Source organism: Centrocercus urophasianus, unplaced genomic scaffold (genome assembly GCF_019232065.1).
Source record: "Centrocercus urophasianus isolate 14NV4802_14NV808 unplaced genomic scaffold, USGS_Curo_1.0 seq_19, whole genome shotgun sequence".
Classification (NCBI taxonomy): domain Eukaryota; kingdom Metazoa; phylum Chordata; class Aves; order Galliformes; family Phasianidae; genus Centrocercus; species Centrocercus urophasianus.
Window position 1 is genome coordinate 15,701,226 of NW_024884744.1, and position 23,525 is coordinate 15,724,750.

Below are 23,525 nucleotides of genomic sequence, written 5' to 3' on the forward strand. Positions count from 1 at the left end.
ATGCTGGGAAAGATTTCCTGTTGCACTTGCTTCTGCAACCCCAGTTTCAGTCCCTAAACCTAGTACCAAGCTCCAGTACCAGCTGATGCAGTACAGAACGAGCCAGAGGTCTGTGCATACAGTTCATTGGAGTCCCCCATTAAGATACCTCTCCCCCATAAATATTTTCTCCAAGTCCACCAAAATGAAAGTGGAATGTCACAGAGGCAGTGACACAATAGCTGTTCACACATGTGCTGCTACTGATATTATAGGCAGGGTAGAAGATTTTTAAAAGTTCTTTTTCATTTCCCTGTGAATACCAATCTGTTCAACTCCGCAGAAAATTTGAAGCAAGGTTTTTATATCTATTAAGCAACAACCCAAAAAAAAAAAAAAAAAGACATCCAGTTAACGTGATCCTAAACAGCCTGAAAAGACATTTATCATTCATGCAACTTCCGGAGATCCAAAGGCCAATTTCACATCATCTGGGGCTTAAATTCATGGAAAGCTCCTGTGAGAGCTCCCATGGCTGCAGACGTGCATTCCGCATTCTTGATGTTGCCAAACATGTGAAGGATATACTGCAGTGTGTTCACATTGAAAACACTTTAAATATTACTGTGTCAAAGAGCAAAGCAGAGCACACTCTGACGAGGAAGAAATTTCCAAGAATTTTCTGAATCAGGCTTCAGCTGAACTCAGCGGCTTCTGAAGGAAGGCTTTCACTTGGAGAAAAGCAGCTGCCTTCTGTCCAAAGCAAAGAGGAGACACTTGTGACGTGCAATGTAGCAGAAACAGTGCCCACGCAGGGCAAAGTGCTGCAAAGAAGATCGATGCAACTTTGCCATTGTCATGAGAAGGTTACGTTTGTAGATGGTTATCACCACAAGGAACACTTTTGCACCAAAGTGGAAGAGGAGTATAACAGTGCAAAACGTTAGCAAGAGAGATGGATGAGATGCTGAGTCTCCTAGATCTGTCTGAATTTAATTAGAAGTAACTTTTCAAAAATGATAACCGGAATCCTCTCACACCAGGTTGCTAAATTGCTATCTTTATGAAGTTATATGAAAGCCAACACAAAGATTAGCCAAAACGCTATCTTGGCTTAACTTTTTTTTTCAAACTGATAAAGTATATGTGGACCTTAAACACCATGCTACAAGTCACTGAGCTGAAGTGGTTCAGAAAAAGAAACAGCTTATGTTAACTGGAATAGTGGTAGCACTGTAATCTCACCTCAAACAGGTTCAGGATCACAGTCAATGACAGGGAAACATTTACAAATGGCAAACAGCTTCAGTCAAAACCACATCTACTCCAGGTAACAGTTTTGTTTCCTCAGCATTGTTCTCTGCTGAGTAATTTCCATCAGAGAAAACAACAAACAGAGCCTTAGAAGTTCTGAACGCATCTCAAAGAGGAAAACGGAAAGCAGACCCTCAGTACAGTTAGGCATGTCATTTCTTTCTTTAAGGAAAGGCCTCTCTGAGGAAGAAGCACAAACATGGCTCAGCTTGTAAAGCTATGTACCTCTGCATTCTCACAGGAGGCTGAGAAGTTCCCAACAGCATTGTTAAGGCTGCCTAATGTTTCTTATTAGGCGCTCAAGAAGTCTTGGCTAGTGAAGTCCCCAAGAAAAAACTGATAAGGGTGGGTTTGAATTGTTAGAGAAATCAAGATGTGCATGGATACCTCAGTGGTGTGCCACCAGATCCCCGTAACCACTGTTAAGTTCTGTTCATCATATGCTCTGTAACATCTTTCAAACTGTTTCCATGTATCTTATCAAAGGTCTGTCAGCAAAAGGAGGCTTTGTTGTTGCAAGTTCCTGCAAATTGTTAGGCTCTCAGGCAGTCTGCTTGGTGACACAAAAATTCTTCATTTAAGGCTAGACTTAATACTGCATGATCATTGTTTCTTTGCTTTCCTTCTGAAAAGGAAAGGCTTATACCTGACAGGGGAAAAAAAAAAAAAAAACCAACAAAAAACAAAAAACTCTTCTCTGTGTCCTTTATATAATTCTCGGGGCATTGCTTTCCCAATACTTGCATACCACCACCACCACCAACAAAAAAAAAAAAAAAAAAAAAAAAAGTGAGATTTCTCTCTTGTATTGTTGGAAGTTATTGTTGCTAGAGGAAGTTGTGCTCCTCTAGCAAACCACAGGCCAGCTGAAATCCATTTTCAACTTTTCTACCAACACTTACTGGTATTAGCAAGCACAAAAAATTCAATGACAGATAGATTTGAGGATTCATAAGACAGAGGTTCAAGTTTCAGTCAAACACTTCACTTCAATCCTACCATTTGTACATAAGAGAGTTTCTAGTGTGCATTTTGATGGCAGAAAATAATCCAGACACTACTGGATCTCTCTCCAAAAGTGCTTCTAAAGAAAAGTTGTTCTCCAGTTTCACCTAATGGGTATTAAGCGAAGTTATACAGTAACTTTAGTGAACTGAAGAAGCTTGCCCAATCCTATTAAGAATGACTATTCAAACAAGGCTGATTTTTTTCCTCATCTGTGTACAACTTGCACCACACGTTTCAAATCCCCAGTGAGTCAGCAGAACGCTCCAGCTTCAAGCGTAGGAAGAAAATGAAATAAGAAAGCCGCTAATAAATAAAGTCCTGCTAAGCAAAGCCCCAGCATGAACTGTATGACAGGTGGACCACATCCTATTCTTGATGTGCACATCTAACTGTGCTGCATACTTTTAAAGTTGTCATTGCTTAAACCAAACAAAACAAAAAGAAAGAAAGGGTAGAATTTCACTGTTCCTCCATACTGAGTGTTCCACATTTGGCTGCCACAGAAGAGATGAGCTGTCTGTTCCTACAGCAGTTAGATGGAGGAGGCACATGGCCATTAGCCAGAGCCAGGAACCAATAGTTAAAGTGAGATGTCCATTATGTAGGAACAGTGACAGAGAAATGTTTTATTCATGCAGATAAGCAATTTTACTATGAACTGTTTAAGCTCTCATGCCAACATCTAGGCTTGTCTAAGACAACACTATATATTTAATTAACTGTAACTGATCTGATTGCTGACGGGAAAAATACATGCTCAGTGTGCTCATGACTCAACATTCAACCAAAACTAGAGGTCAAGAAAGATCAGAATCAACTGTTTCCCATCACTGGATCAAACAGCTTGTTCTAGCTACAGCTCAGAAAAAGAATTTCGTCTCTAGTGAAAGTAGCCTTCAGTCAAGTGGATTCAGAGTCACTGAAAAATACTAGATCAGTCCAACTGTATATAACCAGAACACACAATTCCTGCAGTTTAGTGACTTGAGGGGAACTGATGTTGTGATTAAACTTTCTTTCCCCCTCCCTCACCCCTCCCCCCATAAGAGGGAGAAAGAAAGTACTATGAAATTGTGGACAGTCCTGAAAGAGTTTGGAAGAGGTAAGGCAGCAAGTCCTCAAGTGGCAGAGTAGAACTGAAGGACAGAATTACAAGAGACAAAATAAATGTACAGGAAACATGAAAAAGATTATCCAAGTATGATAGTGAAGTATAGCAGCAGCTCAGACAGTAGGAAACTTTTAGAAGATGACAGCAACCAAATTATTTAGGAAAGAAAAAAAAAAAAAGAGAGAGAATAGAAAAAGACACATGGTTAAGCAGCAAGTGAAGGCATGAGATAATACACCTGAGTTATAGGTTGCACACTTGCTGTGTCACTCTTACATCCAACAGCAGGTATTTGATCGCCACCACTTCTTCCTCCTTAAAGAGGTTCCCCCCCAGTTCCTCCATTTTCTTCCTCATTGCTGAAACAGGAAAAAGTTTCTATAGTCAGTGAAATGTTTCACATAATCAGAAATACATTTAGTACCTATAGTCCCACATGCACTCCTAAGTCCAGAGCTGTTCCTCCCTTACAGTGCAGAGCCCCTGTTTGTGTGGGTGCACTCCGGGTCCCATCCCGCCCCAGGCCCCATTCCAGGATTGACAACCCAAAGGCAACTGGCCATGAGGCAAAAAGACAGAAAGAACTTCAGCCACAGCTCACAATGACATTTCAGTCTTTAATTGTTTCTGGTTTTGATTTTTTTTTTTCCAGTTTTTTCTATTTAACTGACAACAACTGTCATTGTTTTGTGGTTTTTTTTTTTCTTTTTTTTTAATTATTATTATTATTACTTGAGATTTTGTAGATGGGATTTTCCAAAGAAACCAGGTTTTTCTACTAAAGAGATAAGGAAGGAAAAAAAAAAAGAGGTAAAAACAGTCATAAATTAGTCTAAATTGGATTTCAAGACTGCCTTCAGATTGTTATTACATAGATCAGATGATGCAACATGAAATCTTGTCTGGACAAAATTCTTATCCTTGAAGCAATGAAGAACTACATAATGGATAGGAAGTGGTCTTCATTGTGAAAATGCCAGTAACTGAACAATTTCAGCCCGATCATTTGGTTTTCTGTGTTTCAGTGCTCTGGCACACTGCAAAAAGTACATAGGGCTCTGCCTACTTGCCAGCAGCTGAATGAATCACAATCACCCTTGACAAATAAAGCAGGCTAAATATAGGCACATAAACAGAAAACATTACAGACTTGTGATGAATTAATTTACTTGCATGTTACACAAGATTGAACAGCAAACAGAATGGAATCTGTGGAAGTGACAATAATTCTTTAAAAGCTTAAAAAGGATTTGGATTGAGTTCTGCACTGCAGTTGAAAGTGACTCTGGTTCTCACATGAACATCTTACTTTGCAAGTTATGTACTTGCTTGGACTTGGTATAACCTGAGAACTTCTTGTTACAATTCTTTTTCAAATGAGAAACAATAAAATGACAAGTTTTACAAGGGTAGGGAAGATTTAGATGACTTTTAAATCTGTCATTTCCCTGTGGCTTTCCATCTCTGCAGAAATTTTTCCTCTGCTTAAAAAGGACTCCTCCCAGCTGAATCCAGCCCAAAACAGAACAAATTTCCAGCAAGGCTTGAGCTTTAAAAATCATGGAATGTATTTACTTTTATTTAAACAAAAAAACAAACAGAATTAAGAACAAGGTCTGTCTGTATGGGGCTCTGAGCACCCTGATCAAGCTGTAGATGTCCCTGTTCATTGCAGGACAGTTGGACTAGATGAGCTTGAAGTCCCATTCAACTCAGACAGTTTCGTGGTTCTATGAACTGACTATCAGACCCTCTTTTCCCTGGAGCAAACAGTCATGGTTCAGCCATTGCTGAACAAAAGTAAAAGAGTATATGCCAGGTTTTTCTGGGCTGGGCATCCAGGAGCACTCCTAGTTTCCCAGTTGGCTGCATCCCAGCTCCATGTTGAGAGCCACCCTATCCTCCAGCCAACTCATAGCATCCTCACAACAGAAGGGGTCCGAGCCAAAGGTGATGGTCTCCAATACACTGAACCTCAAGTAAGCAAACGTTAAAAATCTCAAAATTTGAAGTCAAAGAGAGTAGTAAAATCCATACCTAGGAAAAATAAAGATGCAGAACTTTCACCTGGTTGTTGACAGTCAAGTCCTGTGGGTCACCTAGGTAAGAATACTGCCATTATGTACAAGGTAAGAGGGTACTTTATTATTAGCAGTTGCTGAGAAGCAGCTGTGTAAGCTTTCTCCTGAATACTGATGGTGGGTTGAGCAAGAGCTTGATTTGCAACACTCACATTTCCTCTTTGTTGTTCACTCCACTATATATATACACATCAGAGTACACCACAGAAAATTCTGGCCTGTCTTTAGTTTAAACTACTAGTGTAATACTTGGACTCACACATCTCTCACACTATAGATGTTTTGCTAGCATGATATAACATTAAAGATGAGGATGAACCATGGCCATAAGCAGCATTTGCATTCCACTTTCAGAACCATTTGAGTTCCCAGATAGCTTTTGTTGTGTTACAGGTCAATATTCTTAATGGTAGCTGACTTTATAAATGAAAATCTATTATTAAAACAAGGCAAAATACAGTATAAGGATATTCACCTTCTCCTTAGATTTTTTCATCCCATCAGGGACAGAGCAGAGAGTTAAAGCTGGGATTATTTTTCAGCTGCTCTGTACACAAGCTCATTTCACACATGGCAGCACTAGGACTTCGAACACTCATATGGAATACTAATCATCAATGGTTTTGATCATCTGTAATTTAAGTATAGGATTGAAGCAGTCACAAACAGCTGGGAAGATCCAGCTGGTATTTAAAGATCATTCTTTGCCCATTCTGATCTGAAGAAAAAAAAAAAAAAAACAGCTGATTTTGGACCAAATTCAGAATGGCTTGGCCTAGGATAGTGCTAGAAGCAGGAGCTTGTTGACAAAGTCTGTTGGGTTTTTTTTTTGAACAATTTCTATTATTAATAAAGTGCTTCATTAGCTTCAGAAACCAAGACTCTTTCTAAAGATTGTGTTTAGCAAATAGATATACATACAAAAGAAAACAAAATCCTCCCTATTTAGTTATCTACTATGCAAACATAAACTTAACTTTCCCCTCTGAGAAATATAATTTTTCTGAAATATATGGAAGCACTGGCAGCTGATCACAAGTTATGATCCTGATAACAGCAGATGTCAGCATTAAATCATCTGAAAGCAGCTCAGCTGACCCAGGTTCAACACATCCATTGAAGCTTTACATAAGGCCAGCTGCACTCAAAATATAAGCCAAAATTTCAATTACATTGGATAAAATCAAATCATAAATTTACTTAAAGTTCTTGCAGGAAAGCAGTTTGGCTGATTGCTTATGTGGGGTGAATGCAGCTCAGTCCTGGCCCTGAGAAGCAGGTGATCACAAACACACCACAGCTACACACATTGGAAACATTTAGAGAAGTTGCTTGCTACACTGCACATACATGTGGTTAAAACAAGCAAACAAAAAACCAACATAAAAGATATCATACTCAGAGCCTTAAATATTACAAAGCATTTCCTTTCCTTTTTCCAGAGGCTGCTGGTTGGAGAGGGTATGAGGCTGTCTCATACTTCTGGAAAACACACTCAGCAGACTTGCAGCCCCATGTGGTGTTCATATGGCAACTTAGCTGCTTGAGAAGGTGAAGATGCATTCTGTATTTATGTTGATGCAACTCATCTGAGTGGCCCTTCATTTACTACCTCACCTTAACACAAAATGATGAGCTGTGGTTTGAATTCTAGACTCTGCACAAATGTGGTAGGAGGAGGGGTTTTCAAAAACATTAAACTGTAACACAATAAAGAGAAAGGACCTGCACTAGCTACTTCACATAACTCGTTTTAAAGGAATGAGTTTCTTGCAGAAGTAAATATGCAAGTTTCCCTGGTGAGTGCCTATCTGCCATCCTGTGGTTACAAGCCCAAAATGATGGTTGGTTCACATTTACTGTGTTCATAGAGGCACAGAGGAGGGCTGCATTTGCCACTCTGAGCGTTGCTCACACGCACTGATTTACCATTAGATTCTCCCAGCAGCCCTGACTGTGTTTTGGTCCATGAAGTAAGAATCAACCAACACTGAATATAAACACATGTTCACAAACGTCTGCTCAAAGTTATGAATTCCATTAAGATGTGCTAAGTCTGCTTCAGAAGGAAATTACTAAGCAAATACTGAATTATTTAATCTAATTTTATGTTCCATGACGTCTCATGTTGCTCCACTGCAAAACTAGGTTTGAAAATTCACTATTTCATTACATAGGGCTTCTGAAGAATTTTACCTACTTTCCAGGTACTGTATTTAAGGGTCTATACCTATATCCTTTTTCCATAGGCAAAAATAGACAACCTCAGTACAACATATATAATAATGATATTTGCATTTGTTTCTATTTGTTAAGATACAAAGAAAACAGCGAAGAGTAAAATTACTAAAAATATAGCTACACAATAAATCCTCATCTGGAGGAATTTTGCAATATGCTGAAACTTGGTTACATTCTGACTGGGAAGTCTCCAAAGGCATGTTTTTCCATAGGAAAATGCCAATTCATCAAAATCAAAGCATTTAGCAATTGCAAAAAGCCAAATACCGTGGAAACCTATCTTGCACTGGAACCATGCCCAGGCTCCTGCCAGCCTGCCTGCAGCTCTGCACTGCGCAGATGGGAAATCAAATCATCAGGAAACTGAAGATAAAAGGCTTGACATGGAGACAAAAACATGCAAGGCCCATTAGCTCCTGCTTCCACTATCCTGACTTTCCAGGGTTTTCAGTCTGACACAACTCACCCAGAGAGTTCACTGCCTGCAGAGGAGTCGGGGTGGAGGGGGGGATGAGGGTGCAAATGGTCAGGCTTCCAAGGCCAGGAAGTCCCAGCCCCAGTTGAGCCCCACTGTTCCCCTGCCCAGAAAGGGATGCTCAGACCTATTCCCTTTACCATTAAATGCTTAAGTTCCATAGAGAGATCTTATGCTCAGCTGGAGAACTTTTGGTATTTCCATTACTCAGAAATGGGCCTACGCTTGTGATGTGCAGTTATGGAAACCCAAGGATTGTACCTATCCTTACCTAGTGAAGGATACTGCAGTCACTCACAATAGAAGCAAGACAAGACAAAGCTCAAAAAGTTAATGCTTGAAGCTTGCAGTCTGGACAATTATAGCTTTGCAAAATAAAGTTTGCAGAGAAGGTCGTGTTGAGGCAGCTCAAAAATCTAGCTAACCACTGATCTAGATATAGACATAATGGCAAAGTGCTTGTGCCAACAAAAAACTTTTTCTCAGCAACGAGTACAGAACAACATGATGATCTGTGTGCTCAGATCTGCCAGCCAGTGCGCAGGTGAGAGTGCACAGCTCAACACATCATTATAACCAACTTCACCAGCTCTTCCACTGAACTGCTACTCCCTAGGGCCATCATCCACTGCTATTCAGTCATACCCATCTCCTTCAACAACTTGCCACATGCCAAGGAATCCAGCTCTACCTCTTCTTTTTCTTTAATTTGGATGCTTCTATTCAGAGTTGGAGCCAGTAACAATGGGATTGCATGAGTGCAAAGCAACAGATGCTCAGCCTAAGCAAGCCAGACAACTTGAGATCTTCCAGGAGTAGGTTTGTTATAATGGGTATAAGCATTTTCAAATCAGTGGTGACTTTAGAGGTCTCTTTAAGACTAATTCAGTGGAGCTTTTGGAAACTGGAACTGACTACCCTCTTCACCTTGCAGGAAACACATGGATTGCATGCCCCAGAATTCAAAATAGTTGCCCACCAGTCTTGATGGGATAGGGAGAGTTTAAGCCTCCAAAGCAAGAGGAAAGCAAAATTCAAATACCAAGAACAGATGTTATTGACTTAACTGGAGCTTACTGCAGAAATGGCATTTTCAGATTCTGTTCAGCAATTAAATCATGTTTCATCATCTAGATGTACTAAACAATGAGATTTACAGTAGTAGAGTTAAATATAGATAACATCCACTGGCCTGTATCTGGGAAAGCATCTCACAAATTTTCAGCTCTCAGCATGCCACTGGAATGCAGGATATGAAGTACTAATGAGTCCTTCACAGTTCTGAGAATTGCCACATACAGCATCAAGCAATTTACAAAATTTCTTTCAAGTGGTAGGACCTGCATCTTCTAACGTGGAAGTCAAAACTGAATTGACAATTCTTTCTATTTGCCTTCATCTTGTCCTTGAAGTAGATTTTCATGCTTGCTCTCTTCCAGTATTCTGGATGCTTTCCTTTCCTGACAGACCTCAAAGACCTTCCTTTATAGTTGATATACCCATATGGAACTGGCCAAATCAAAATATTTTGAAGTTCTTACCATATTGTTCAATTTCAGATGCCAAAGGAGTCCATCTTAAACATGCAGTTTACTTATCGAGAAACCTCTCTCTTTCTCTCTGAAGAACATCTCTGTTCACTTTACTGGGGTTATTCTTTGTGAAACTCTTCACTGGAAGCCAAAATAATTATGGAGATTGCAAAGACGAGATTCCCTGAATCTTTGAAGTGTTCCTTATCAGAAATTTGTGCAACCAGGACCATACAAAGAAATACAAAGATTTCAGTTATCAGAAAATTACAATATCCTCAAGGAGCGACATGCCAGTGATCTCTACAAGGAACACTAGTAAGCAAAATGGGCAGGGGGATAAGAGGAACAACAAAAATCTAATAAAGTTATAATGTAGGATTTCCATCATTCGCTTCTAAACTTGTCTTCTGTCAGAAAGTATGACCTTAAGAGAATCATTTCTTGGAACAACTCGTTCTGGAGCACACAGGGGAGAGGATGTTCTGACCCCTGTCCTGAAAATGCACTAGCTTGTCTTGGCGCAAGTCAAGAAATGAGTCTAGTGGAGCCGCTAATGAGCACTTACTGCCATGTATAACTGAATGCAACGTCCTTGAGGGAAAAATTAACAGGGAAGGGGAGAAAATAATGATCGAAGGACACAGAATACCCAATAAGGAGAACTTTTTCAAAACTTTGTTAAAGACACCCTGAAGCATGAATACAAAAATTGATGTTCTTTGCTAAGACATTGCTCCTTATTTGTTTGAATCAAAAACATATCCATTAGAAGACAGAATATAAACCCAACTGAACATAAGTAAACAAGAAACCAGAGTTAAATTCACTGGTAGTTGAGGCCAATGTCTTCTACACAGGTCACAGACATCTATCCAAAAGTGCACGATTACCAGAGAGGAAGTTTCCCCTTAATTATGTCAAGTCCTAAATCCTGATATCTCCACTGTTAATCTATGTTGTCCAGCATATTATAGAGTGGAGCTCAGTTTTATCAATTACCTACTGATGTATCCAAGAGTAGTCTAGCAGATACATTATAGCATACACAGTTTTGAAAAGGGCATAAAAATGAGAGCTATCAGTGATTTAATGAACCTGACTGTCAGCCACACAGTATGAAAAACAGAGTCTGAGGAGTTTTGTTTGTTCATTTGAGCATTGGAAAGTTTGCACAAAAATTGACAAGAAAGGAATTTGCTTGCTCAATGTAACCATGTTATAGCCATCTCCTAGAGGGTGTTTTGCATCTTCCTTTGAAGACAGGAAGATGGTCCTATCATTTGAGACAAGGAGCTAATTAGGAGTGATTACTGCTACGTCTGTGTGGGTAGATATGAAGAGGTGCCTATAGCTTGCATGTTTACAAGGACAGCACAAAGTAAAAAGGCCACCATATTTTGAGAATTTGCACAGTTGTGGGAATTGTCACAGATTTCTCTAGTCTGCAGAGCATCTTTTTCTGTTGATTATGTAGTCCACAGATGTTTGACAAGTAGCACAGGCATAGTTAACTCTGCCTCTAAAAATGAAATGCAAGTAAAGATGTTTATTAATCTCTCATTCTTAAGAAAAGAGATGTGATAGGATTTTAAAAGAACAGTAGGAAGGAAGAGTCTGCTTTGATTAACCCCTTCTAGGTGCACTACCTCTGGAGCAGAGCGAGTGGTTGCTACAGGCAGTGCTGGTTGAGATTTCTTCCTGCAATTGCAAACAAACTAAGCAGTGAAACAGTTCACATGGTCTTACGCCTTGTTTTCTCAGAAACACAGATCCCACAGATTGTCACAGTGCTGCCACTGTGCAATAGAACTGAAAGGGTGCACAGAAGTGGTCCTTTCAACTCCTGCAGCTCTCCTGACACAGCCCTGCTTGGATTCACCACATCCCTCTCCTCTGCTCTCAGGGCCTGGAGTGAGTGGGCCAGCAGGTTCTAACTACCCTGAGCACTCCAGTCACCCTCCTCTATAATCCTCTGCTACAACATCTTCCCTCATTAAGGGTTCATTTCTTTATGTCCAAGTCCGCTCCAATACCACAACCCTGCATAACCTTGGATCATCCTTCCATAAAAACAGCAGAGGTGTGAGAAGCGATGCTGTGAAGTCTCAACTGCACTGCCTGCCCACATACCCTTCACCCACCAGACTAAGAGATGCATTTGGTCCTCCTCTGAGCCATGCAATAGGCACACTGTGCCTGGCTTTTGTACCTTGCTGAACCTTTGCTCGACTTCCACACTTGTGACCTCAGACCTGCCTCGTCACCATGGATGTGTGTCTGGTCTCCTGACTGGACCTGGCTATTCCCAATGGTCTTTTGAATCCGTGACCTGCTATTACACCAGTTGGATGCTGTGTAATCAGACTCTTGCTACACAGGTAGCTGCTTGCTTGACCACTATTACCCCCAGATCCCCTTCCCTTCCCAGGCACACCACCCTAGTACACAAGGCATTTCATCACAGCCACTGCATGCATCTGCTGAGCAGCACCTATGTTTCAGCTCATGCAAATGGTCCAGCATTAAATATTTGCTGAATCAATATTTTAAAGAAACTGCTACAAGTATCAAAGCTGTGGCTGCCTCGTCTTGAGAAAACTAGGGAGAATTAGTCTAATGTGGATGTTGTGATGGAAAGTTCTTTGGCTGACTTTGTGGGGGGTGGTTTCCATCCCTTTGTGGAGCCATGGTTTATTTTGTTTCTTGTTCTGTTTCTTGATAGTTTGCCAGCATCCTCTGGGATAGATTCTTCCTCAGCATTTTCTGAATCTATGTCAGTACAGTTCCTCCTCCCAGCTCTCATACACGCAATGACTCAGCCTTGGCTATCACTTTCCCTTTATTGAACTTCATGACAATTTTTTCAGCTGCGCTGCTGTGTGGTCAAAACAAGTATGTAAGCACTGTGCCAAAAAGGAATTTCAAACAACAGAAAGAAAAAGCAAGAGAGATGTTTTGAGACATTGAAAATGGATCTTTTAATACAAAGCAAGCAAACTACGCACTGGAACTCAAGCATTTATCTAACTAGGATCGGTGTGACCAATAAAATGCTCAGCTGTAGCTAAACCTGTAGAAAACTTTAGCTGAAAAGAGCTTTGAATATTCCTCTTGTTTCATAGGCCTCATATTATCACTGGGCACTAAGAAGATGCCTTTGAAACCCGAAAAAAGTAAATGGTGGAGTGAGCTGCAGAGATGGAGTCACAGACATGCAAGAAGGATTAAGAGGCAAGACTCCTTAAATCACTACCCTAGGATTGCTTGCAAGCAAAATAACCCACTATTGTTGTTGTCAAAAGCAAGGATGACTGCATCAGTGACTGGAGTTTCACTGAGAAAGACCATAGGTGTCATGGTCTTGTGATTTTTGGTGCCAGTGATGTCTCCAGTCAGAAGGAGGATAAGGAAGCTGAAGAAATTGGGAGACCCTCAAAATCGACTTAAAAATTTTCCTTTACACAGATAAAAATGGGTAACAGCCTCCCTGTTCAGATAAACCTGGCCCTTTCTATCCCCACAATTCAGTTCTAATTGAAAACACACAGGGAAGAAAAAACCTTAACCAACACAGAATGATGCATGCCTTCCTGGCTCACCAAGGTAGCAACATCAACACTGTGATGAGAGATTCCTAATACCACCACCCACAATATAACGTGAGTTGTCAATTTAAAAGTCTCTGTGCTGCACCACATCACAACATAGTTATTAAAAGCTTGGTGCATCCATGTTTCCTTAGCCATGGAATAATTGCTTTCTCTGAAATTGAGCCTGAGACAATGAAAATCCAAACTGAAACTCAGGCATACAAGAACAGCCCACATTTTTTCCCCGTGTTTCAAAACTTAGAGAAAGACTCAAATTCAGTAGAAGGATTTGATAAGTTGTGCACACATTTTTTTCTCTCTTCCTCAAACTACTTTCATCACCAAGTTGTTATCTGCTGCAATATTTTACTCTGAATGCCTATAACTTATATTGACTTCTCTGTCAAAGCTTTTGTTCTATTGATTTTGTTAGAACTCACAGACCCAGAGATCAAGTCTTGCTTTGACTCAAAAGCTGGATATATATATATATTATTTTTTTGCTTGTTTTCTAGAGAATTGTTAGTCCCAGCTGCTGCTAGAGGGGGCACATAAGGCCTTTGCTGTGTTCCTGTAATCTTTGTTCTCTCGTAAAAATCCGCCAGTATTCAGATTTCTAACTCAGTGAAGACACACCATAAACAACTCCTCAGCCTCTTGGTGCCTTTTTTAGGTCACAGACAGGTTTTCAGACATCTTCCCTGAGAGGGACATGTTGTTGCCTCTCCTTAGGCTACCACTTATATAACCACATGTTCTCAATGGTGACGCAAGCCTCATGCGTCCCTGGCCACAGCAGGACAGGGTGCGAGACATGCAGCCTCCAGGAAACAGCGATTCAAGTTATGATAATGCTCCACTTGGGATCTCAGTCTGGAGATGGGCCTGAACTGAAACAGAGGACAAATGCATGTATTCTCTGAAGATCGTAGCTATTTGTTTGTACACAAAGGATTGCCAGGGATACTATAAGGCTTCTCGTCTATTGCCAGAATAATCTACTCCAGCTTGACTGAGCCCACTTCTATGCCATGGTTTACCCTGCTCAGCCCTGAAAACTGGAACCTTGTTATTGTTATATTTATCTTTTAGCGTGGTTATAGGGAAGGGCTGGAACTGAAGGGGCAGAAACATCTCTAGTCCATTATTTCTCTGTCAAGCTCTTTAGGAGACAATAAATATGGATTCTGTTTCTGTCTTACAGAAATTATAGAGTTAGCTTATTTGAATGGATAAGAATGAGCAAAACAGAGGTAACATCTTCCAGCTCTAGAAGATGACTAATAGAAAAGCTCTTATTATATTTACTATGGACTAAATGGTACAGCTTCTGTCTCTTTGCTGTATGCGCTGGTAGTTTCAAGGAGAAGAGATGTTGATGTTCAAGATATGATGATGTTTGCATTAAAATGCCTTGTTCTTTTTGAAAAGTTGAGCTTGATAAACAGGATTTAAAAAATGACAACGTTACATAAAGGTACGTGATGACAAGCTGAAAACCAGCAAGGACAACCAAATGGCTGCAGAACACTGGTTGTTCATATTCTCATACCCCAAGTAAGGAACTGTGCAAGGGAGCTACCAAGGGTTTTAGTTTCAGATCTGATTTTTGTAATTATTATTTGTAACACACTACCCAGTCACATTATAACAATGCATACTGTGGATTAAGGGAGCTCAAGTTTAAGAAGATAAATCAAAAAGGTGTGTTCGCGATTGGGAATATGTGGAAGGGCTGATCCATACAAGACAAAATTCTCTAAACATTTTCCACTTTTAGGTATTTAATAATATTTGGTTAGGAAACCCCCCAAAATCCCAGGCGATCTATGCACAAGACAGGTAAAACAACAAACAGCTGGCAAACATGAAGCTTAAGCTGTGTTCTTAAGCTGTGTTCTGCCTCACTGCCAGACCTGATGGGTGGAAAAAAAATAAAAATGTCAATAAAGGAATGTGCTCACAGTACAGATGAACAACATTGGATGTTTGTGGTGTGACATCAGAGATGCAGTAATGACATTTAGCACTCAGTGTGGGAACTTCTCATCTTTGCACGAAAGGATTAATTTTGGCTCCAAGTTCACTCATTAGGAGCCTCTAGCCATAAAAATCAGCTGGTTTGAGAGCAGGAGCTGAGGGGGTTGATTTTTTTAGTTGTTACTGCTTTGTTTTTAATATAAGGTCATTATTTTTTTAAGCTATTTTGTTTCGTTTTCAATTCCATCACTTCTTTCTTTACAATATCTATTAGACAGATGATGTGAAGGGAAAGAACAAGAAAAGGGAGTCTGAAGAGATGCCAAACTAAGAGCACAGAGTTCTGCCATGTCAAGGAAAAGGACTTGTCTTCATCTGACAGAAGTTACTCCCATTCAGCCTGAAGCTAATTTTCCTCCCTATTCTTTATAAAAATCTGAACTAGCTTTTAGGTGACTATACTGGGGAACACTAAGATGATTTTTGGGCTCAGCAGAAGAAAGACTACAATAACTTTACTGGGAAGGATTCTTACAATAGAACCTTGGACAGGAGGACATTTCTATTTACACAAATAACTTCTATAAGAAATTTTATAAGAAGTCTGCAAGGTTACAAGTTTTCTCCAGTGCAATCTGGCCTCAGTGTCATGCTTTCGTCTAGATAAACTTGGAGGTATTCGAGGAAGTCTTATGACTGACTAGCTGAGATTTTTTTGTACAGTGTTAGTTTATATCCTTTATTCTGAGAATACATGCTAACTTATTTTAGGAGACAATATCTAAAAGTAGATCTCTATTATTTCTAAATTGCAAGTTGCAAAGATCATTACCCACAATCCTGACAATTCTTATCAGACACAACCAAGGATATAATACTGCCTGTAAACAGTAAAGGTATATTCACAGTTTGAGTTGGTTTCCTGTCAACATTTTCTGTACTTTAAAAGACTGATTTCTTTGCAGTCCTATTAATGGCAAGCAAGTTAAATACACTTCCTTCCCATTTTCCAAGCATGGTGCAGGCTTCTGTAGCAGTGAGCCATGGCCAGCCAGCACGCCTATTAGCCCTGCATTCAGGAACTGACCACAAGTAATTAGTGCTCTTCTGGCAGTGGAGGGGCACAGAAGGTGAGAGCCCAGAGAGGCTCTCTGAGCAATATGGCTTTGCTGTTCATCACAGCTGCATATAACCCCAAAATGCTTGGGGGAGGAGGAAAAGGAGCAGCAGTCCACTATAAATTTACTTATGCTAGATGACTGACAAAGCCATGATAAACAAAACAGTTCACGTGATGTTTTGTGACTCTCATTTTGTAACAAAGAAACAGATTTTACTGTGTTGAGTAGCTAACATGAGAATGGGCAACTGCAGCCCTAGAAACTCTCTCTAAATACACTGTGCTCACCATGATGTGCACAGTCAACAGACTGTAGAAAACACAATGAGAAAGTCATCTGGAAAGTTAAAGTTACAGAACAAATGAGAGCCCAGGGAACTTCTACTACATTGCCAAAACTGCAATTTAATGTTCAGGCCAAATACATTGCACTGCACATTAGGGAGACAGTGTGGTCTGGAGGTTACAGAAGAGGGCTGGGAACCAAAGGATCCTCTTGGGATTCTATCTGGAATGATCTGCTCCCTCTGAGACTTGAAGGAAGTCACTTTGATTTCTGTATCTCTTAGTTTAGATATGAATGCAGATGGAAAACAGAACGTCACTAAAATCTCTCCATGTTACAGTCAGATCTTATCTATGCAGAATATGTCAGTCTTTTTGACAGTTCATTTCAGGAGGGAATGTCCAAGAAGGAGATCCAAAAAAACAGCCTAGTTTCCTAATAAGAAACAAAAATCAAGCACAAAATCAACAGCATTTTTATGGTTAAAAAAATGTATATGAATGGTACAGGAAACATTACGCTGCAAACTGTTCCTGGAGAGGGTGGATTTCTAGAAGAAAAGGTATCAGGAGGAATCTTGCTGCCAGCACGACACCAATTTATTAAGAAGATACCTTAGCAGTCAGATTGGATGCTGATACTCAAATGAAGGTGTACATTTGGAGTCACCTGGTCAACAGTTTGTGGTATCCACTGGTGAGAGAGAACTGGGCAACACTGAAGCGAGCAGATGTGCTGCTCTCCTGCTGGTCTATGGAAATAGGCAGGAGGGTCCTCCCGGGTCAGTGGCCTACACTGCATCAAAGCCATTCTGCAGTTAAGTGGTGCCATTTCACATGAGTGAAAGTTAGAATGTTGAGGATTCTCTCACTACAGTTGGAATCACATTATTAGAAGGCCTGGATTTGCCACGGATACAGCTTCCTAATATCTGCTAATCCATTATTTCAACTCTGAAGTCCAAGTCTGAAAGCACGGTTGTGCCTCAGCATCACTCAAGGACATTTTACTCAAGAACCCTGATCAAAAACTGCACCCAGCCCTTCGACTCAGCTAACCCAACCTGCTAGGACAGTCACACCAGGATCCGTTCAGATTCACCAGCCATCCACTAAGTCAAAGGAAGGAAAGCCTCAAGTTGCAGCAACATCTTCCCTGCAGTTTCACATACAACATACTGTCACTTCAAAAAAGGGTCTAGTACATTTCAATCTCATTTTTATGATTTGCCTGTTATTTTAAGTTCCTAAAAACATATTTTCGAACATTCCCTTTAAGTGTGGTACCAGATAAATACGATGGGAAAGCATTCTGCAGTAAGGATGCGTTCTCCCTCTGCTCACAAATGGCTTATAAAATCCAACAGTAACATTTTGGCAATCAGAATTATTTACATAGGAGATGGATGACTAGGCATGGGAAAGCAGTCCTTTGTTCACATCAAAGAACTACATTCAAATTCTCACATGTTACATATACTCATTTTTATTTACAGACAAGAATGATTGTGTAACTTAGTGCAAGCATGAACAGGGAGAAGTGCAGTAGGCTGAAAGGGGAAAAATACCACTTTACTTGCACAGCACAAAAGTTATCTGATTGCATCAGATAGGAAAGTGTTGCCTCAGAGTTCAAGCAGGGGCCATGAAAGCTGAGCTCCTACGCTCCCAGATCTTGTCCTGCAGCACAAAGATGCTGAGTGATGTTTCTCACTTCTATCACCTCAAAAATAAGCCCTGCATGCTGCTGAGGATTTCAGAACAACAACAACAAAAAAAAGCCAAGATACAAACAAACCTCCAAGCCAAAAACCTCCAAACAATAAGCTGAAGAGCAATCCAAGGCTTACATTGCTACCCAGCTGCAGCTAGTCTCTCCTGTTTAGAACCTCTCTCGTAAATGCTCCCTCCTACCAAACACCTCTCACACCAACAAAAATCCAGTTTTTTTAGTGCATAAAATGAGGCCCAGAAATCCACTTTTAAGGATACCAGCTTAAAAAGATCTCAACAGCATATTCTGTGCTTGAGAATTAAACTCTGCAGCAGCACTAAGCACAAGCTAGCAGCTACAAACCAACTAGTTCACACCTGGGAGCAAAGGAAGGCGATAGCAGTGCCTTCTACTAGGATACAAGCACTGTGGAGCAATGAAAGATAACAACAAAGGAAAAACAGCTCACCCTTTCTGATGACCAGCAACAGCTCAAGAGAACTGCAAGCTCTATCCTGAGACACTACTTTCTTAGATGCTAACGCTTAAATGAGGGCGAGGAGGTGGTGAGGATTGATCTGGTGGTAATTCTGTTTCATTACTTGCACCTGAGCTCCCTAGATTAGCCATGCATTCTCACCTGCTGCTCAACATTGGTTCACGCTATGACCTGGCAATTCCTACGCAACACCTCAAAGGCAACCCCAGTTTGACTGAAGAATTTTGGGGAACCTGGTTCTAAGCAGAAAGTATAGCACACAAGTGATATTAGAGAACAACAATAACAACAAAGGAACAGTGGTATAGAAAAGTAGTGATTCAAATACTATACAAGTTACTTAACGTTAGAACTGGATTGGGATTGTGGTTTTTTTTCCATTTGTTTTTAAAATTTAAACTCTGTCACCTTGTGATTCTTCTCTACTCCTAAAGAGTTGCTGTCAAGGAAAGTCAGTCCTCCCATCTTTATCAAAGATTACATCAGTTTCTGAACAGCTCATTCAGCTCTTCCATGGCAGTGGAACATAAAATACAGATGCCTGCAAGTCACAGGTATGCTAGAAATTATACTGGAACTTATTGAGTAATGACAGCTCAAAACCCATCATATTTTAGTGGCAATCTGTGCATGCAGGAACGCATTAGTGTGATCTTTAAATAAGAAACTTGCATTGCACCACTGGAGGTTGAAGTCTCAATGCTTGCTTCAGATCATCCACTTACACCAGCTTACATGTAGGATGTCTAAAACATCCAGCTCTGTGAGAAAGACTGTGGTCAACACCCACATTCCTCAGGCATGGCGGAGCACTCTGTGGTAAAGGCTAGAGTTTGTCTGCTCTGGAGACAGAAGTCTGCCAGAGACAGTCAGAGACCCTGAAGGGAATTCCCCTAGGAGCATAAGGCTCACTCCCTCCTGTTGTGACCACTTTTCTCATTATTCGTTTTCTAACATAAATGAATAGTGATGTGAATTTAACAAGGACAACCATAGCCGAGACACTTCACAAAACAGCTTTCTCCCTTTGGGAAGAGGATAACAGACACATCATGCGGCAGATGTTAGTCACATTATTAATGTGCTACTGGAAGATGCTCAGGGAATCCTATACGTGGTAAGAAAAGCCACTAAAGGAAGTTTTTGATGACGACAGATCTAATCACTGACCACCTCTTGCGTACAAATTATAAAACCACGGCTTATTTTCTAACACCTTGGACAAGTTATTTTTATCCCTTGTTACACTTACTTTACTATTCAATCAGTTAATTTATAAAAAAGAAACCAGTTAAAAACAATCTGTGGGTTTTGATCCCATATATAACAGGTAAACCTTGCTTCCCATAGCTCAGCTGTCTCTGATCTAGGATGAGTGATGTGGGGATGGGAGGAGCATTGCTAGAGCTAAACATGCATTTGGGATGAATTCATAGATATTGTTTACCAACGGAAGTGATGTGTTTACTGTACAGTCAATACTACTTGATCTACTTTGAGGAAGCCAGCTGGTAAAGAAGGAGAGTAAATCATTCATTAAAATTGCAATAAGCATATTTTTTATTCCCATGGAATTGGGGTTGGGTGCTTTTGTTTGCTTGTTTTCTAACTGATACACAAGGTTCTGGATACCTGTGCCTCTTTCTCTGTTGCTGAACTCTATTTAAATGCAAATTACCAACCCGGGAAATTATCTCATTACTGCTTAGGTATAAGTAGATGATCTGGAACAGTCAGAATATATCTATTTCTGATTTAACAAACAAGCTAATAAAGACCCACAACTCAAAAGTGAAGGCCTTATTCCCCCAAGGTATCACTTGCAGTAAAGTACTACATCCAAACAGAACCTCATATCAAATAAAAGGCACTGCATTAGATACACACCACCTACTTGCTGAACAGTTTTGACTGGAAAAATGTTTTGATAAATTTGCTTCCTTCACACTAGGGATGGCTGGAAGTTCTAGATCATTCTTCTGGTTTGTAGGAGACATAAGTCTACCATTTTCAGATCCTTTCAGCCTGCTGAATTTCCAAAAAGGAGAGGACAGATGGCATTCTGCACTTCCCTAAGCTCTTCCCATAAAAACCATACTGCATTCTTGGGAATAGTTTAAAAAAGAAATCAAATATGATGATCTTTCGTAGTGGCCAAAGAGCTGTGATATACTATTTGAATTCAGGACTTTCAGAGGAGCTATGAACTGAACAGGTGTGCTTCGGGCAGAGAGGGAAATAGCAATGCCTTTTAGGATCTCCACAACAGTCATGTGCAGACAATTATCTCAATTAATCCTTATTTCAGAAATGTTTTCATTTGAGACTTTTGATTCAAAATGAAAGAATTATTTCAGCAAATAAAGCCACAGTATTTTAAATCTAATTTGAACAGTGTAAGAATTCTTTCCAGTTGTCAGACTTCAAAGGTTGCTCACACAAACTCTATGCTGTCTTCCCTTTACCCCACTGAAATCGAAAGGGAGACTAAATGTCCTCTATCCATTTGAGGCTGTGCTGTTACTGGCATGGTCCAGACACGTCAAACAGGATAGAGCCCAGTGGCTGCTCAACAGGACAAAGTCAGCCTTTTCCCTAGCTTTGCACAAAAGTAAAATTTGTTCCCTGACTTCTTTGCTTGACCTGTGTGGTCAATACTTTTGTTCTCTAAGATCAGGATTTGAGCTCCATGAGCTGCTGTGAGTCATGGTAGATTCATGACACTAAATGGAGTGAAGCTCATTTAGAGGTCAGATCACCTCTCACTGCACTGAATTTCATTAACCTCCCAGCTTTTGGCATGAGTCTCAGTACTGCAGTGTTTCAGCCTGCTGAAGCATCAGCTTCCATACAGGTAGAGTAAGACATTTTAACAGGAGCAATCTTTTTCTTCGCTGAGAAAAAGAAACTTACAACAAAAGCCATCTTACCTTTGTTTTTTACCTGTTGTTAAGGAACTGTGTTAACAAATTACAATGCAAACATTTTCCTGAACCAAGAGATAGGTTTCTTTATTTTGACACTGAGAAAGATCACTTACTTGATTTATTTTGCTTAGTGAAAATATTTGAGGAAAGGACCAAATAAAATGTCACGTTCTGAGAAAATCAAAACCAGCCAGGAAATCCAGTGTGACATCTTGCTGACAGTTTAGCCCACTGTACATATTTTCATTGAAAACAAAGACCCTAGTTGATGATTTAATTCTACTTAAAATATACTTGTGTGCTAAATTAATAGCGCAGCCTAAGATAAATAAGACACAAATAGAATTTCAAGGATAGCTCAACTTTTTTTTTTTTTTTTTTTTCATAATTTAGTATTTTTATGGACTTTTCCCTGCCATCTAATTAGTTCTGTTGCTTCCTCAGACAAACAATTCTTTCTCAGCTAATTGCAAATATGGATCCCAAGTGTTTGCTGACAACCATATGGCTGTAGATATGAAATGTAAATCTTTACTCAATTTTGCCTTAAAAATAAATCCAAAAATGCGCATATATTCAATCAAGATACATGGAAGTGAAACCTGTTGATGATGCAGGGCTGGGCAGTGGTATGATGTTTTTGTTCAAACCATATTTTAAACTGCTTTTTACCTAAGCACAGATAATGTGAATAAACAACAAGCACTCCCTCCATAGCACAACCCACACAACCATTCCCATTGGGTAAAGGCTGTTCTCACACTCAAGCATGGACTCTTTTGCCAAAGAAATTATTTGGAAACCCTCTGGAGTCATTTTTTAAGGAAGGTAAATTTTCCTTAACGGTTGAGCAGCAAAGTTCTGGTGCTGGTTCTTCTGAACTGGTTCTTACTGCTGTTAGCCACTGCTTCTAAAACTATGTTCCTCTCTAAGTGTTGGATACATGACCCTCATGGGATGTATAGTCACCACAGTACCATTCAAAGTATTTTACAGACCAATACAAAAGTCCCAATCAGAAAACTGAAAGAAGAATCTGAAGATGTTATTCCTGAACCCCTCTTCCGATGGTATATGTAACACCCTCTACGTAGTTGCAGAGAGAAATGAGGTCATCCCTGAGCCTCCTCTTCTCCAGACTAAGAAGGTTAGGGCCAATGTATTGATTGGAGCTTTGAAAAAGTTCAGGCCTTTTCCAATCTGTTATTTTATTTTTTCCTGTGCGAGAATCAAAGTCAGCGTCAAGGCTTCAAACTTGATTTATAATATCTACTGTATTTAAAGTGGGGCATGATATTCCAGAAGAATCTGGGGAGACTGTGGTACCGAGGCACGCGTTATTCCACATATAGTAATAAATTTTTTTGTGGAGGAGGTCACAAGACATCTCAACTAGTTATAGAAATAAAAGGAAACGGGTGCTTCCATTCACACCATGCAGCAGCTAGTTAGAAAAATATAACCCTACACAGTTTTTGCCTACAGCATCCAACTAAATTTTAAACCCAGTCGAGACGGCAAAAGGGACCACAGTGGCAATGAGGATTAGGGAGACTGCACAGATTGGCAAGGGTGGGAACTTCAGCTACCTCTTTCTTGGTGAGGCAAAACTCATGCAATGGCATGACTCATATTCTTCCTCCTTCTCTCTGAAATAAACTTTAAA